We start from the raw sequence: 14,503 nt of genomic DNA, 5'->3' as shown, positions 1-14,503 counted from the left end.
CTTTTGGATCGCAGCCATTCTGTCAGTCAGCAATTTTTGTGTTTTCCTATAAACATAGCAGAGACATTTCTTTGCGAACAAAGGTCCATATAGTCAAAGCTATGATTTTTCCAGTAATCACACATGCATGTGAGAGCTGGGCCATACAGAAGGCTGAATGCCAAAGAACTGATGCTTTTGAACTGTGGTATTGGAGAAGACTCTTGAGAGTCCCTTGGACTGTAGAGAGATCTACTCAGTCAATCCTAAAGGAAATCAATCCTAAATATTCATTGTAGACTACTGATGAAGCTGAAGCTCCAATACTTTGGCCATCTCATGCGAAGAGCTGACTTATTAAGAAAAGACCTTGATGCTGGGAAAGATTGAAGGCAGGAGAAGTGGACGACAGAGTACAAGATGGTTGGATGGTATCACCGACTCCATGGACATGAGTTAGAGCAAGCTCCAGGAGACGAAGGACAGGAAAGCCTGACATGCTGCAGTCCATGGGGTTGCAAAGAGTCAGACACAACAGAGTGACTGAACAACAATAAACATATGGTGTTCTGCTGCCTTATCTCCCTAATCAGACCACCAGTTCCAAGAAAATAGGAATGGAATTTTGGAAACAGCCTGGCTTCCCAGATGAATCCAGCTTCTGGGCATGAAGGGAGGACCCTTGGCAAAAGTGCCACTTGAAATCCCTGAGCCTCACTCCCCTGCCCAGTGGTGTGCTGAGCACGCCCCTCGCCCAGGGCAGCCTCACACTGAGGAGACGGAACCCCACTCCTAGACGCTACTCTGTAACATCTTCTTAAATACTGATGATGGGGGCTGAGAGGGTCAAGGGACAGAGCCTTCACCTTCCTCCAGGAAGGTGGCCACGAAAGGCCTCAGGAAGAGGCAGGGTTGACTTGACCTGGGCAGGGTGGGTAGAATTATTTTTTTTAATACTTCTGATTATTTTTTATTAAATATTTATCTATTTATTTGGCTACATGGGGTTTTAGTTGTGGCATGTGGAATATAGTTTCCTACCAGAGACTGAACCCACCCCCACCCCCAACCTCCACCCTCCCACCCCCGCCCACGTCCCTGCATTAAGAGCTGGGAATCTTAGCTGCTGGGCCACCAGGCGAGTCCCTACCTCTTTAATTATAAAAGTAACATGTGTTCACAGTAGGAAAGGAAAGTATGAACAAATCAAAATACGAAAATAAAAATCACCCATAATCCTACTACCCAGAAACAACCACCATCAACAGTTTACAATGCTGCTTTCTTATCTTTTTAATATATATGCAATATAATTTTTAAATAAAATTTTCTTATACAGGGGATTTTGTAGTCTGCCATTTTGACTTTTGAATATATCAAAAGCGTTTTTCAATGCATTAATATTTTGCGGTTTTTGGCTTTTGTTCACTACATATCTCACTTTATGATATTCCACAAATTCAACCAGCTCTATTTACATATCATTGCATGTATATTTAGGTTGGTTCTACTTTTTTCTTTTTATTCACAATGCTGCTGCATTCAAGATCTTGTAATAACCAGTAATGGAAAATAATCTTAAAAAGAATATATATATACACACATATATTCTTTTATATATATATACATACACTCACACATGTATACAACTGAATCACTTTGCTATACACCTGAAACTAGCACATCAGTGTAAGTCAACTATACTCCATTAAAAAAAAAACTTTTTTAAGCAGTGCTGCAATGTTTATCTTTGAAGCTGTGTCTATGCACAGCCCTTGGGGTTATTTCCATAGTATGAAATTCCTGCCCCTGGAATTTCTGGGTCAACAGTCATCCACATTTTAAAGCTTTTGATGATGAGGCTAAATAGGATTGTGAAAGATAAAAATGAGGGCAGAGGGCCTTTCAGATGCAAAGAAAGAAGTAAAAGCATAGAAGCAGGAAACTTGTGGGTGTGTTAGAATAAACAAAATGCCAAATAAGCTGATAGTTAATGCATGTAAAGGAAACTAACAGGAGAGAAGATCAGAAAAGGCAGTAAGACAGTTTGTCAAGGACCTTGAGTCAGGGTTAAGGGCCTGTGTGCATCCTTTAGGCTCTGGGCCAGACACTCTGGATGTGGTAGATGGGGATTGTAGAGAGGCTGCATGGCTAAGGGAGACTGGTCAGGAGGCTGACAGACTCTTCCAGAATAGGTACAGTGAGGATCTGAAGAGGGCCATGAGCTTGAGAAAGGACAGGTACAGCCACCCATATAAACACCCAAAGATGTCCTCATTCTAGTCCCCAAAACCTGTGAAAGTCACACTACAAGACAAAAGGGGGACTCTGCAAATGTGATTCATTAAAGATATTGAGGGACTTCCCTGGTGGTCCAGTGGCCAAGACTCCAGGATCCTAATGCAGGGATCCTGGGTTCGAGCCCTGGCCAGGCAAGTAGATCCCACATACAGCAACTAAAGATCCTGCATGCCCCCATTAAGACTCGACACAACCAAATAAATAAATTCAAAATAAAATAAAGATATTGAGATGGGGGGTTATTCTGGATTGTCCAGGGAACCCAATCGAATCACAAGGGTCCTTACATGAAAGGTAGGAGAATTAGAGTCAGGGAAGGTGTTCACAGAAGCAGAGGTTCGAGGGATGAGCAGCCAAGGAATGAGGGAGCCTGGAGAAGCCAGAAAAGGCATGTGACACTTGCTCCCCTGGAACCTGCAGAAGCAACACAATTCTGCCCACCCCGACTTGGACTCATTTCAGCCTTCTTTTTGTAAATATTTATTTATTTATTTGGTTACACTGGATCTTGGTTGAAGCATGAGGGATTTTTAGTTGAAGATTCGAACTCCTAGTTGCAGCATATAAGATCTAGTTCCCTGACTAGGAATCGAACCCAGGCTCCCTGCATGGGAGTACAGAATCTTAGCCACTAGTCCATCAGGGAAATTTCAGACTTTCAGACTTCTAACCAGGACTGTAAGATAACAAACTTCTATTGTGTTAAACCACTAAATTGGTGGCAATTTGTTTGAGCAATGATAGGAAACTCACATGGACAGAGCACTCTGCTCTCGTGGGAGGCAATTCCAGGCAGCATTGCTGAATTGGGGTCCAGAAAAGAGCATGTGCTATGAGCTCAAGGAAGAGGGATCCCTGAGGGCCTAGGCATAAGAGCCTGAAGAACTAAGCTGGGAAGATGAACAACCAGAGAAGAAGCACACATGGGAAGTGTGACTGTTGGAGGTACTTGGGGCAGTACTACCCTGAGACAGGGGGACGGATGAGTTGACCTCTGCCTGCCTGGGGAGTGTAAGTTCTCCAGGGTGGAGCTAGCACAAATGCAAGAGAACTTCAAGATTTCCCAGCAGGGCTCATCTTTGTCTTTTCCTTACATCATTGTAGCATCTCTTCTCCTATGTCAACTCCACAGAAAAGAGAGTTTTCTTGTAAGTTTACAGCAAATAAACAAACAAGCCAAATTTCTCAAGCCAGGCTACCAGCTCCCAAGCACACAGCTAACGCCTCTACTAGAGGGAAGCCATCCTCCTCCACTTTGTTTCCTCCAGGGACTTCTGTGGGCTAAGCGGTATGCTCACTTCCTGCCTTCGTGACTGCCATCAGAGTAACGGAATGCCCACTATCAAAAGAACGCACAACTTCAGGCTAATCTTCTCATGTTCTCAGTAACTATGACACCACATTATTATAGCCACAGTATTAGAGAGGGCTCAGTCCACTCTATCTCGTGGCGTTTCTGGTCCTAGTAGCTCCATAGGATGTTTGACCCACTATCCTAGGGGCAGGGGTTCTAATTTCACAGACAGAAAATTACAGATTCTAAATTTGTATGCATGCATCTGGTAAAATAGCTTCAAAACACATAAACTGACTTTAAAGTCTTTCTCCAGACTCCCCTGGTGTCCAGTGGTTAAGAATCCATCTGCCAATGCAGGCGACACAAGTTCGACCCCTGGTCTGGAAGATTCCACGTCGTGGGCAGCTAAGCCCGTGTGCCACAACTGCTGGAGCTCGTGTGCCCTGGAGCCCGTGCTCCGCAAGAGAAACCGCCACAGTGAGAAGCCAGTGTACCACAACGAGAGCAGCCCTCGCTTGGCACGACTAGAGAAAGCCCATGCACAGCAACAAAGACCCAGGGCAGCCAAATAATAAGTTAAAAAAATAGCACCTTTCAATACTATAAAGATAGCAGACTGACAATATGTGAGGTACCTGACTTCTTTAAACTGTTCATATCCTTGGTCCAGTAAACTCCACTTCTAGCTAGCTTAAGGAAATCGTCTACAATGCGGACAGAGATTTGCCTCCTAGATAATCACTGCAGCATTGTTTCTGATCATCAAATGAAAGCTCAAGCACCCACAACGTCCCAGTTTCGGAGATGAGTCAAAGAACTTTTGGCAAACACACGGGATGGATTATCACGTAGCCTGGAGAAACAGGGGTGGAGAACAGTTACACATGACACAGGGAAATACTTGTGGTATAATCTTAAGTGAAAGGAGACTATCTCAACTACGTGAAATTGATGTAGAAGAAAACATTGGAGAGAAAACCACTAACATCTTTTGCACTGTTATCTCTAGATAGCAGGAGGTTGTCACTTACTTACACTTCCACTTTTTGTGGCAATGTGTTTACAATAGGATGTAATGTCTTTAAAAGGGGTGTTTACATTCTTAGGGGCTTCCCTGGTGGCTCAGATGGTAAAGAATCCTCCTGAAATGCAGGAGACTAGGGTTCGATCCCTGGGTGGGGAAAAAACCCCTGGAAGAGGAAATGGTAACCCACTTCAGTAGTCTTGCCTGGAGAATTCCATGGACAGAGGAGCCATGGGGTCACAGAGAGTCGGACACAACTGAGCGACTTTCATGTCACTTCACTTCACATTTTTAATGCTAGGAAAAACGGGGAGAGGGGAGAATAAGCACAGAAGCTTATTGAGGATTTAACTTACAGGTGAAGTTGCAGATCTGAGAAGGAGGAAGAAGAATGAACTGGGAACTCCAGGGAAAAGGAGAGACGCTTTCTTATTCCAGTCAGATTCTTGTTTTCCGAGGAGGAGATAGGGTGGGAAGTGGGAGGAATGAAAGGAAAATCGTAAAAGAGAACAGTTTTACCAAAACAGTTGGATTTACTTTGTACACTCCTTTACAGTGAACCCAACTTAGCAATGCTTCTGTTTGTAATAGTCCCAAGCTGGAAACCACCTAAATGTACACCCACAGCTGAATGGATAAATACCCTGTGGTGTGCTCGCATGATGGTTATCGCTCAGCACTGAGAACGATCTATAACCGCACATACCAGTAGAGATGAGCCTCACAAATACAGCGCTGAGTGAAAGAAGTTTGACTCAGGAAAGTACTTGCTGGAAACCCCATTTGCACAGAACACAAAAAATGGTAGATCTGTGCTGTGAGACGTCAGAAGACTGTTCCCTTGGTGGGGGCGGTGAGGGGGATGGCTAGAAAGGTGCCTGAGGGGAGCTTATGGAGTTCTGGTGATGTTCTATTTCTTAACCTGGGTCCTGGTGATGAGAGGGGGCGCTTCATCTGTGAATAAATATTGAACTGGGTGCTTGTAATCTGAGTACTTTCTCTATGAATATTATATCAATATAAAGTTTTCAAAATGAAAAGCAATAATGGTGCCTGGAAGCATGCTTGGAATTTATCTTCCCTTAATTGGGTAAAGGTCCTGAAAAGATATTGGGCTTCCTAGAATTTTTATTAATAATTCAAGTCTCTGAAGCAGTGTTCCAGACAAGGCAGCATCTAATTAATTTCGAACTCCTTGTTCTGAAACCCACTTCCTGCTCCAACTGGCTGCTTTGGACCAGATCTGCTTGCCTCTCACACAAGGGCGCCCCCATGGGATCTTCCCAACCCAAGGATCGAACCCACACCTTTTGCATCTCCTGCATTGGCCAGCGGGTTCTTTACCTCTAGTATCACCTGGGAAGCCCGCACGCCCACCTACCACTATTAACTAGATGACATAATTTGATGTACGCAATATATACAGATGTCAGTGTGACATCACATGATGGGGTATAGTGTGACGTAATGGGAGGGAAAGAAAAGATGTGAACACAGAGCTTATTTGGAGGTGACACTGTCTGATCCTCACTCTGAGAATCCTATCCCAGGGACCAGGTCCGTTGACGACGCTAAAGCCTTTGACTGTGTGGATCACAACAAACTGCGGAAAATTCTTAAACAGACGGGAATACTAGATCATCTTACCTGTCTCCTGAGAGACCCATATGCAGGTCAAGAAGCAACAGTTAGAACCGGACATGAAACAACAGACTGGTTCAAAATTGGGAAAGGAGTTCATCAGGGCTATATATTGTCACCCTGCTTATTTAATTTCTATGCAGAGTACATCCTGCAACAAGCTGGGCTAGATGAATTACAAGCTGGAATGAAGATTGCGGGGAGAAATATTAACAACTTCAGATGTGCAGATGATACCACTTTTATGGCAGAAAGTAAAGAGGAACTAAAGAGCCTCTTGATGAGGGTGAAAGAGGAGAGTGAAAAAACCAGCTTAAAACTCAACATTCAAAAAATTAAGATCATGGCATCCAGTCCATCAGTTCATGGAACAAATGACAGATTTTATATTCTTGGGCTCCAAAATCATTGCGGATGGTGACTGCAGCCATGAGGTTAAAAGTTGTTTGCTCCTTGGAAGGAAAGCTGTGACAAACCTACACAGTATATTAAAAAGCAGAGATATTACTTTGCCAACAAAGGCCCGTATAGTCAAAGCTATGATTTTTCCAGTAGTCATATACAGATGTGAGAGTTGGACCATAAAGAATGCTGAGCACTGAAGAAATGATGCTTTCAAATCGTGGTGCTAGAGAAGAATCTTGAGAGTCCCTTGGACAGTAAGGAAATCAAACCAGTGAATCCTAAAGGGAATCAACCTTGAATGTTCTTTGGAAGGACTGAAGCTGAAGCTGAAACTCCAATACTTAGGCCATCTGATGTAAAAAGCCAACTCACTGGAAAAGACCCTGATGCTGGGAGAGATTGAGGGCAGGAGGATAAAGGGGCAACAGAGGATGAGATGGCTGGATGGCATCACCAACTCAATGGACATGAGTTTGAGCAAACTCCAGGAGATGGTGAAGGACAGGGAAGCCTGGCGCGCTGCAGTCCATGGGGTAGCAAAATGTCAGACATGACTGAGCGACTGAGCAACAACAACAAACCCAGGTACCTAAATCCAGAACTCCCACTGTCTACACTCCTGGAACCACTCTGCAGTCCTAATATGTCCCAGATATCTGGGCTGGGGCTGGGAATGCAAAGATGAGCAAAACTCCGTCATCCTCTGCTCTCAAGTAGCTTACAGTCTAGTGACAAGAATGACAAAGATTTCAACAAATCATATAGCTACAAATGGTGAGAAGATAGTGGTACTATGGATATATACCTGCAACAGAGGATTCTAACCTAAATTGATGGGGGAAGGGGTGCCAACTGAGCTGAGTTCTAGAATAAATAGATTAAAATCAAGAAAAAGATGGGAGAAGCACTTCGGGTCTTGGAATCAACATGTGCAAAGGCCCAGTGGCTGGAGGAAGCTACCTATGAAGAACCCAAAAGATGGTTTGCGTGGCTGGAACACAGAACACAGGGATGCATGTGGCACAGGCTGCAGTGGTAAGAAGGTACCAGATGTGACGTGAATCCTTTCTGTTTTCAGGGCACTTTCACCACCACCAAGAGCCGGCAGAGTCCCAGCCTGCAGGGGAAGAAGTGAGTGCTCTGGAAAGTGACTTGAGAAGCTACACAGGGAGGATGTGGAAAAGCCCGTGCTCACCCCTTGCTGTTGTGTCGTGGTCCCGTGTTCTCTGCCCTGCGTCACCACTGCACCCCTGTATTCAGTCCAAGCTGAGCCTTCCTAGGGCCCTGCCCTCAAATCCAAGGCGGAGACTCCAGGTCACGAAGCTGGAAGACCTTCCTTCTCTAACACTCTCCCAGGGGGCATCCTGAAAGTGCCGATGCATCCCTGAATCTCCGGCTGTATTCTCCCTGCTTTATACCATGAAACACAGGCTGGACTCCTTTGAGCTCAGACTTCCTTGGTGGGAAAAGCCTTTGGGATGACATGGTTTGGCTGGACCGAGCAACCCGGCCTTTAATTCAGTTACTCCTCTCTTCCAGATGTCAGCTTTGAAACACAGAAAATGCCCCTGGGCCAGTGACATCCTCTCATGGGAAGGTTTTGCTCATTCATTTGGGAACCACGGGAACTTTCCCCTTATCTTTATGGCTTCCTGAAACACAACCATTCTCTATCTGAAATGGCCTCGCCCACATTATAAAGTGTTTGTTGATTTAGGAAAAAGCACATCTCTCTTTCTTTTTCCAAAAATGCTCAAGGACAAATTCTTTTCTCCTAAATTTCTAGCCTCCCTCTTTCTAAAAAAATGTGACCGAATTTACCCGCTATAATTTGCATGAAAAACGTAAACATGTCCTAAATCATGGGCCTTGAGCAAGCTGCCACCACCCTCCCTGAAGCCACTCACCAAAGATGGAGCTTCTTGCTGGAAGAGAAAGCCTTGGGACACTTGGGACACTGCCCTTTGCAGCCTGCAAGCAGTAGGATATAATTGTGCCTTTGACTGGAATTAATAGCTGCATCTACTTCCTCACAGAGTCTCAGAAATGGAAGAAGTTTCAGACTCTGGGAGGTCAGAGTCTGCACCTACTTAATCCTCCACCTTGAGAAAGTTTCAGAATTTCTCTGGCCCTCTCTTTTCCATAAATAGTCAGATATGTGTGTGTTTGTGTGTGTGTATAACTGTGTATGTGTTTGTGTTTGTCTGTTTTTAAATTTTGAGCCAATAGTGACATCTCAGGATTTCTTACATTAAAATGTGAACTTCTGGTTCACTTAGAAGATCAGCAGGAAGACTGGACCATGTTCTCATGGACAATCAACAGGGGACGAGGCACTTCCCTTTCTGGATGGGCATGTCCTCTAGAAGTTGCCAGTCCCTTCCACCTGCTTTATTGTCTCCAACAACGAGGTCTGTTGTCAGTTGCCATTTATCATCCCACTTACTTTATCGGGTTTTTTTAAGAGTACAGAAACATTTCTTTGTAGCTACTTCTCTATCAAAAGTGGAGAAAATCAGACACACCAAGAGAGCTGAGTTTCAGGAAAAACAAGAGGTCATAATTCTTTGTAGAAGCTGAAAATGATTCCTCTGCATTTGGTTAGCTTCTCTCCATGGTCCTGGTTATAATGCATGTAAATTTTGGAATATTTTCAGTTTAATATGAAAATTGTGTTGGTTTATACGTTTAGGAGCCAGCTTTCTTAAAACTGAAGAAAAAAATTTTAAAGATCTTTTTAAAAACTGAAAATGGTTCATAAGTGACATTCTTTCATGCAAATAGTGGCTGGTTTAATGACTTCAACGATTAATTTTCTTTCTACTTAAGATGTCTAGAGAAGCTGCAAGTATAGATCAAGGAGCAATGAATATATTTTTCTAATTCTACATGGATGTATAAATATAAATATATATGAAGTCTATATACTAGATCATGTTTTTAGTTTTAATGAAACGAGTCACTATTAGAAATAAAAACCCTCGGGGACCTATTTCTCAAAGTAGGAATCATAAATTTCAGGATTTGGGTCCATAAAGAGTCGACTTACTGTGGTGCTGATGAGCGGATACTCACCAAAATTTAATCACATGGGAGTGTGAGATAGGCAGGAAAATATCATCTTTAACTGTGTGTCCAGCTAAAACCTTGAGTTCTGTTGTTAAAGAAAGAAGTCCAGAGTAAGTATTAGAGACTCAGCAGCAGACTCTTGCACAAAGAACATTATCCCTAATTGAGACTATGAATCTAATATAGCCTTGATCCCAAAACCAGACATGAACAATATAAGAAAAAATCCCTGCCAGACTTAATCATGAACACACCTGTACATGTGTGTGCGCTCGGTCGTGTCCAACTCTGCAACCCCATGGACTGTAGCTCACCAGGCTCCTCTGTCCATGGGATTTCCCAGGCAAGAATACTGGAGTGGGTTGCCATTTCCTACTCCAGAGGATCTTCCAGACCCAGGGATCAAACCCACGTCTCCTGCATCAGCAGATTCGTTACCACTGCACCAGCTGGGAAGCCCCAAAATTCTCCTTACTGTGTTAATTATATATGTATAACAATTTTATATGTGTTAAATATATCAGTATAACCATTTCGTAAACTGGTAAAAACCCAAACACTATTAAACAAAGTAAGCAGCTCACAGTTTTGTTTCTTTTCTACTGGACATTTTAAATGAGCCATTTCTTTAAATTTTCATCTGTATTATAGGCCATTAACATCCCATTTCACAATCGTATTAGTCATATCTTAATGTAGCTGTAATGAGGCAATACTTTCCAATTTAAAGGCCTCTGATTGAAGCCTAAATTCTTATAGAGTAACAAGTAAAAGTAAAAAGTTCTAAACAAAATATTAGCAACTGAATACAACCATATGTTAAAAAAGATAATATATCATGACCAAGTTTTATTTATCCCAGAAATTTGAATGGTTTAACATTAGAAAATCTACCATCATCACATGCCACATTAACAAATTAAAAGATAAAATTCTGAGCATCTCACCTGACAAATTTACTGATTCATAAAAACTCTTAGCAAACCAGAAATAGAAGAAAATACCCTAATGTAACTAAGATTAAGTAATAAAAACCTATGGGTTACCATGTGCCACAATGTGGATGGACCTAAAGGGTGTTCCGCTTAGTGAGGTAAGTCAGAGAGAGACAAATACTGCCTGTTTTCACTTATACTCTGAATCTAAAAAATGAAACAAATTAACTATAACAAAACAGAAAGAGACTCACAGACACAAGAAGCTAGGGATAACAAGTGGGGAGAAGAGTGGGGGAAAGGGCGAGATGGAGAGGGATATTAAGAGGCACGAACTACTAGACATAAAATAAACAAGACAGGAGGGTCTAATATAGAGCGCAGGAAATATGATCAATATTCTATGATAACTTTAAGCGGAATATAATCTTTAAAAAGTCGAATCACTATGCTGTACACCTGAAACTAATATAGCATTGTAGATCAACTATATTTCAATTTTTTTAAACCCTATTGTAAAGGAAATGTAAGGATGTAACATCAGTCCTCTTCAGATGAAAGACAAGACAATGATGCCCAATCCTACCACTTCTGTTTAAATCACACTGGAAATCCTAGAAAATGCAACAAGACATTAAAAATAGGGACTTGCCCAGTGGTCCAGTGGGTAAGACTCCACATTCCCAATGCAGGGGACTGGGCTCAATCCCTGACTAGGGAGCTAGATCCTGCATGCGTGCTGGAACCAAGATCAGTGCAGCCAAATAAATAAATAATTTTTAAAAGAAAGAAAAACAAAGTCAAAAAGATCAGAAATAAGCTGTCATTAATAACATATGATATAATCGTCCCAAAAGTATCTACAAAAATATTAAAAATAATAGAAATGTTGGCAAGGTAACTGAATATAAGATCAATATTTTGAAAATCTAGGGACATCCCTGGCAGGCCTGCGGTTAAGACTCCACACTTTTGACACCCACAGAATGTACAACACCAAGTGAACCCTAATGTAAATTGTGGACTCTGGGTGAGACTGGTGTGTCAATGTATATTCATTAGTTGTAACAAAAGTACCTTCTGCTGGGGATGCTGATATTGGGGGAGGTTGTACATGTGTGGGGACAGGAGGTGTACAGAAAAACTCCATACCTTCTGCTTGATTTTGCTGTGGACCTAAAACTGCTCTTATAAATAGAATCTTTTTTAAATTGTTCAAAGAGAAAGCCAGAAAAACATCATTTAAAAAATATATATGCATCCAGGACTTCCTGTTGGTCCAGTGGTTAAGACCCCAAGCTTCCAATGCAGGGGGCGTGAGTTCAATCCCTGGTCAGGGAACTAAGATCTCACGTGACTCTTGGCACAGCCAAAAAATAAAAATAAATAACATAGCAATAAGAATAATAAGATACTTTGAAATATATGCATCTGTGTTGTGAAAAAGATCTAAAAGATATAAACAAAATCAGAAAACAGTGGTTACCTCTAAGGTCACCTTTCTCAAACACTAACATGTATACAAATTACCTAAGGACATTGTTAAAAGTGTTAGAAATCATATTCTGATTTAGTAGGTCTGGAGTGGGGCCTAAGATTTTGTGTCTTGCACAAACTCCCAGGCAGTGATAACTGGAACCAGCTCATCCTGGCTCTCAAGAGCTGATTGCTATACTTTTAAGAATTTTGTGAATCTGTTAGTAAGTAGTCATAATTAAATAAATTTTATTTAAAGCAGAGATAACAAATACTGGAAACATCATTTCCTAATTATTCTACATTTTGCCATTATCTATACTCTTTTTTGGGCTTCCCTGGTGGCTCAACTGGTAAAGAATCTGCCTGCAATGTAGGAGACCCCGGTTTGATTTCTGGGTTGGGAAGATCCCCTGGAAAAGAAACAGGCTACCCACTCTACTATTCTTGGGCTTCCCTGGTAGCTCAGACAGTAAAGAATTCGCCTGCAATGTGGGAGACCTGAGTTCAATCCCTGGGTTGGGAAAATCCCCTGGAGGAGGGCATGACAACCCACTCCAGTATTCTTGCCTGAGGAAACCCCATGGACAGAGGAACCTGGCAGGCTACAGTCCATTGAGTCATCAACAGTTGGACATGACTGAGTGACTCAGCATAGCACAGACTCTTTTTTTAAGTACTAGCAACATTTTATTTTATTTTTTACTGGAGTATAATTGTCTTTACAATGTTGTGTTAGTTGGAGCTGTATATTGCTGTTCAGTTGCTAAGTCTTGTCCGACTGTTTGTGACCCCATGCACTGCCGCACGATAGGCTACTCTGTCCATCACTATCTCCCCGAGTTTGCTAAAATTCATGTTCATTGAGTTAGTGATGCTATCTAACCATCTCATCCTCTGTCATCCCCTTCTCCTCCTGCCTTCAATCTTTCCCAGCATCAGGATCTTTTCCAATGAGTCAGTTCTTCGCATCAGGTGGCCAAAGTGTCAGAGTTTCAACTTCAACATCAGTCCTTCCAATGAATATTCAGGTTGATTTCCTTTAAGATTGACTGGTCTGATCTCCTTGCAGTCCAAGGGACTCTCAAGAGTCTTCTCCAACACCAACAGTTCAAAAGCATCAATTCTTTGGTGCTAAAGTAGTAGGTACATATCAACATATATCTATACAGAGGGAATTCTATACAGTGGTGTGGTGCTACACAACTCTTTCCAATTTTGCACTCAGTGACACTGAGACCACAGGTTAACAGAAACTGGTGACCAGCAGAAATTCTTGAGCTTGTCTTACAGAACAGCAGGTAAGGAAACAGCTTGTTAAAATCCTTCTGTTTGTAACCTGACTTTACTGATTAAGCTCGATTTAGTTGTGTTTTCTTTCTTTAATTGCCTACCCTCCAAGTTTCACATAGCCTAGATAAATATATCGCTAGACTCCTTAACCACCCCTATTAGACAGTACCTCTGACGTATGGGTTGTTATAGTAACGGAAGCTTAGGTTGTTTTTCAGAAACTTGGAGTCAGTTCTTGTCCAGTTCAAGACGGCTAAGACTGGTTGGGACCACTGACCCCACTGACCCTAAAACTGGACTAGCACAAATGTCCAGTGAATGACATATTGACGTCAGAAGGCCGAAAACGCCACCCTCAGATCATGCTAAAGCACCTCCACTTTTGAACATGCATCCCATGGAGAAGCACATAACCCAGATACACCTACGTTTTTTTGTTGTTCGGTCACTAAGCCACATCCAACTCATTGCAACCCCATGAACTGTGTTGCCCACCAGGCTCCTCTGTTCATGGGATTCTCCAGGCAAGAACACAAAAGTAGGTTGCCATTTCCTCCTCTACGGGATCTTCCCAATCCAGAGATCAAACCCTTGTCTCCTGTGTCTCCTGCATGGGCAAGTGTCTTCTTTACCACTGAGCCAACAGGGAAGCCCATATTTGCCTATACAGAATACCAAATAGCCTACCTTTTCCCTAACTTCAACCCCCTTTCCCCAACACCTAAGATCATGCTGCTTCTTTATCGCATAAATATCCCAAGCCACTCACCTTTGGGGAGGCAAATCTGAGACTTATTCTCCTGGCTTGGCTGCCTTGAGAATAAACTCTTTCTCTGCTATCAACCCCCATGTCTTGGTGCTTGGTTTGCAGAGTCGGGTAAACAAACCTGGTTTCAGTAACATCACATCAGTAGCATGAAAATGCAGCCTTGGTGGAGGCTGTGAAAGCCAGCTGTTAATCTTTTAACAGCTCACCATGCTTAGAGAGCAGAATCACAGAACAGGGCTGCTATGAACATTAGATCCTTAGCCTGTTAGTGGCTGCTGCTGCTGCTGCTAAGTCACTTCAGTCGTGTCCGACTC

General features: G+C 42.5%; 1 protein-coding gene across 1 annotated transcript in view; it reads right to left on the bottom strand.

Annotated features, from left to right (window-relative positions):
• The window catches only part of VWF (von Willebrand factor), a 159,127-nt gene extending 144,843 nt beyond the window's left edge, over positions 1 to 14,284 (bottom strand). Inside the window, exons 1-2 of the mRNA XM_061418164.1 lie at positions 14,190 to 14,284; positions 9,723 to 9,801 (exon numbers count right to left, since the gene is read on the bottom strand). The gene's annotated coding sequence lies outside the window, so the exon portion shown is untranslated. The remainder of the gene's footprint in view (positions 1 to 9,722; positions 9,802 to 14,189) is intronic.
• Positions 14,285 to 14,503: the final 219 nt, after the last annotated feature.

Source organism: Bos javanicus, chromosome 5, assembly GCF_032452875.1.
Source record: "Bos javanicus breed banteng chromosome 5, ARS-OSU_banteng_1.0, whole genome shotgun sequence".
NCBI classification, from domain to species: Eukaryota; Metazoa; Chordata; class Mammalia; order Artiodactyla; family Bovidae; genus Bos; species Bos javanicus.
This window is presented reverse-complemented; position numbering and strand designations above follow the sequence as displayed.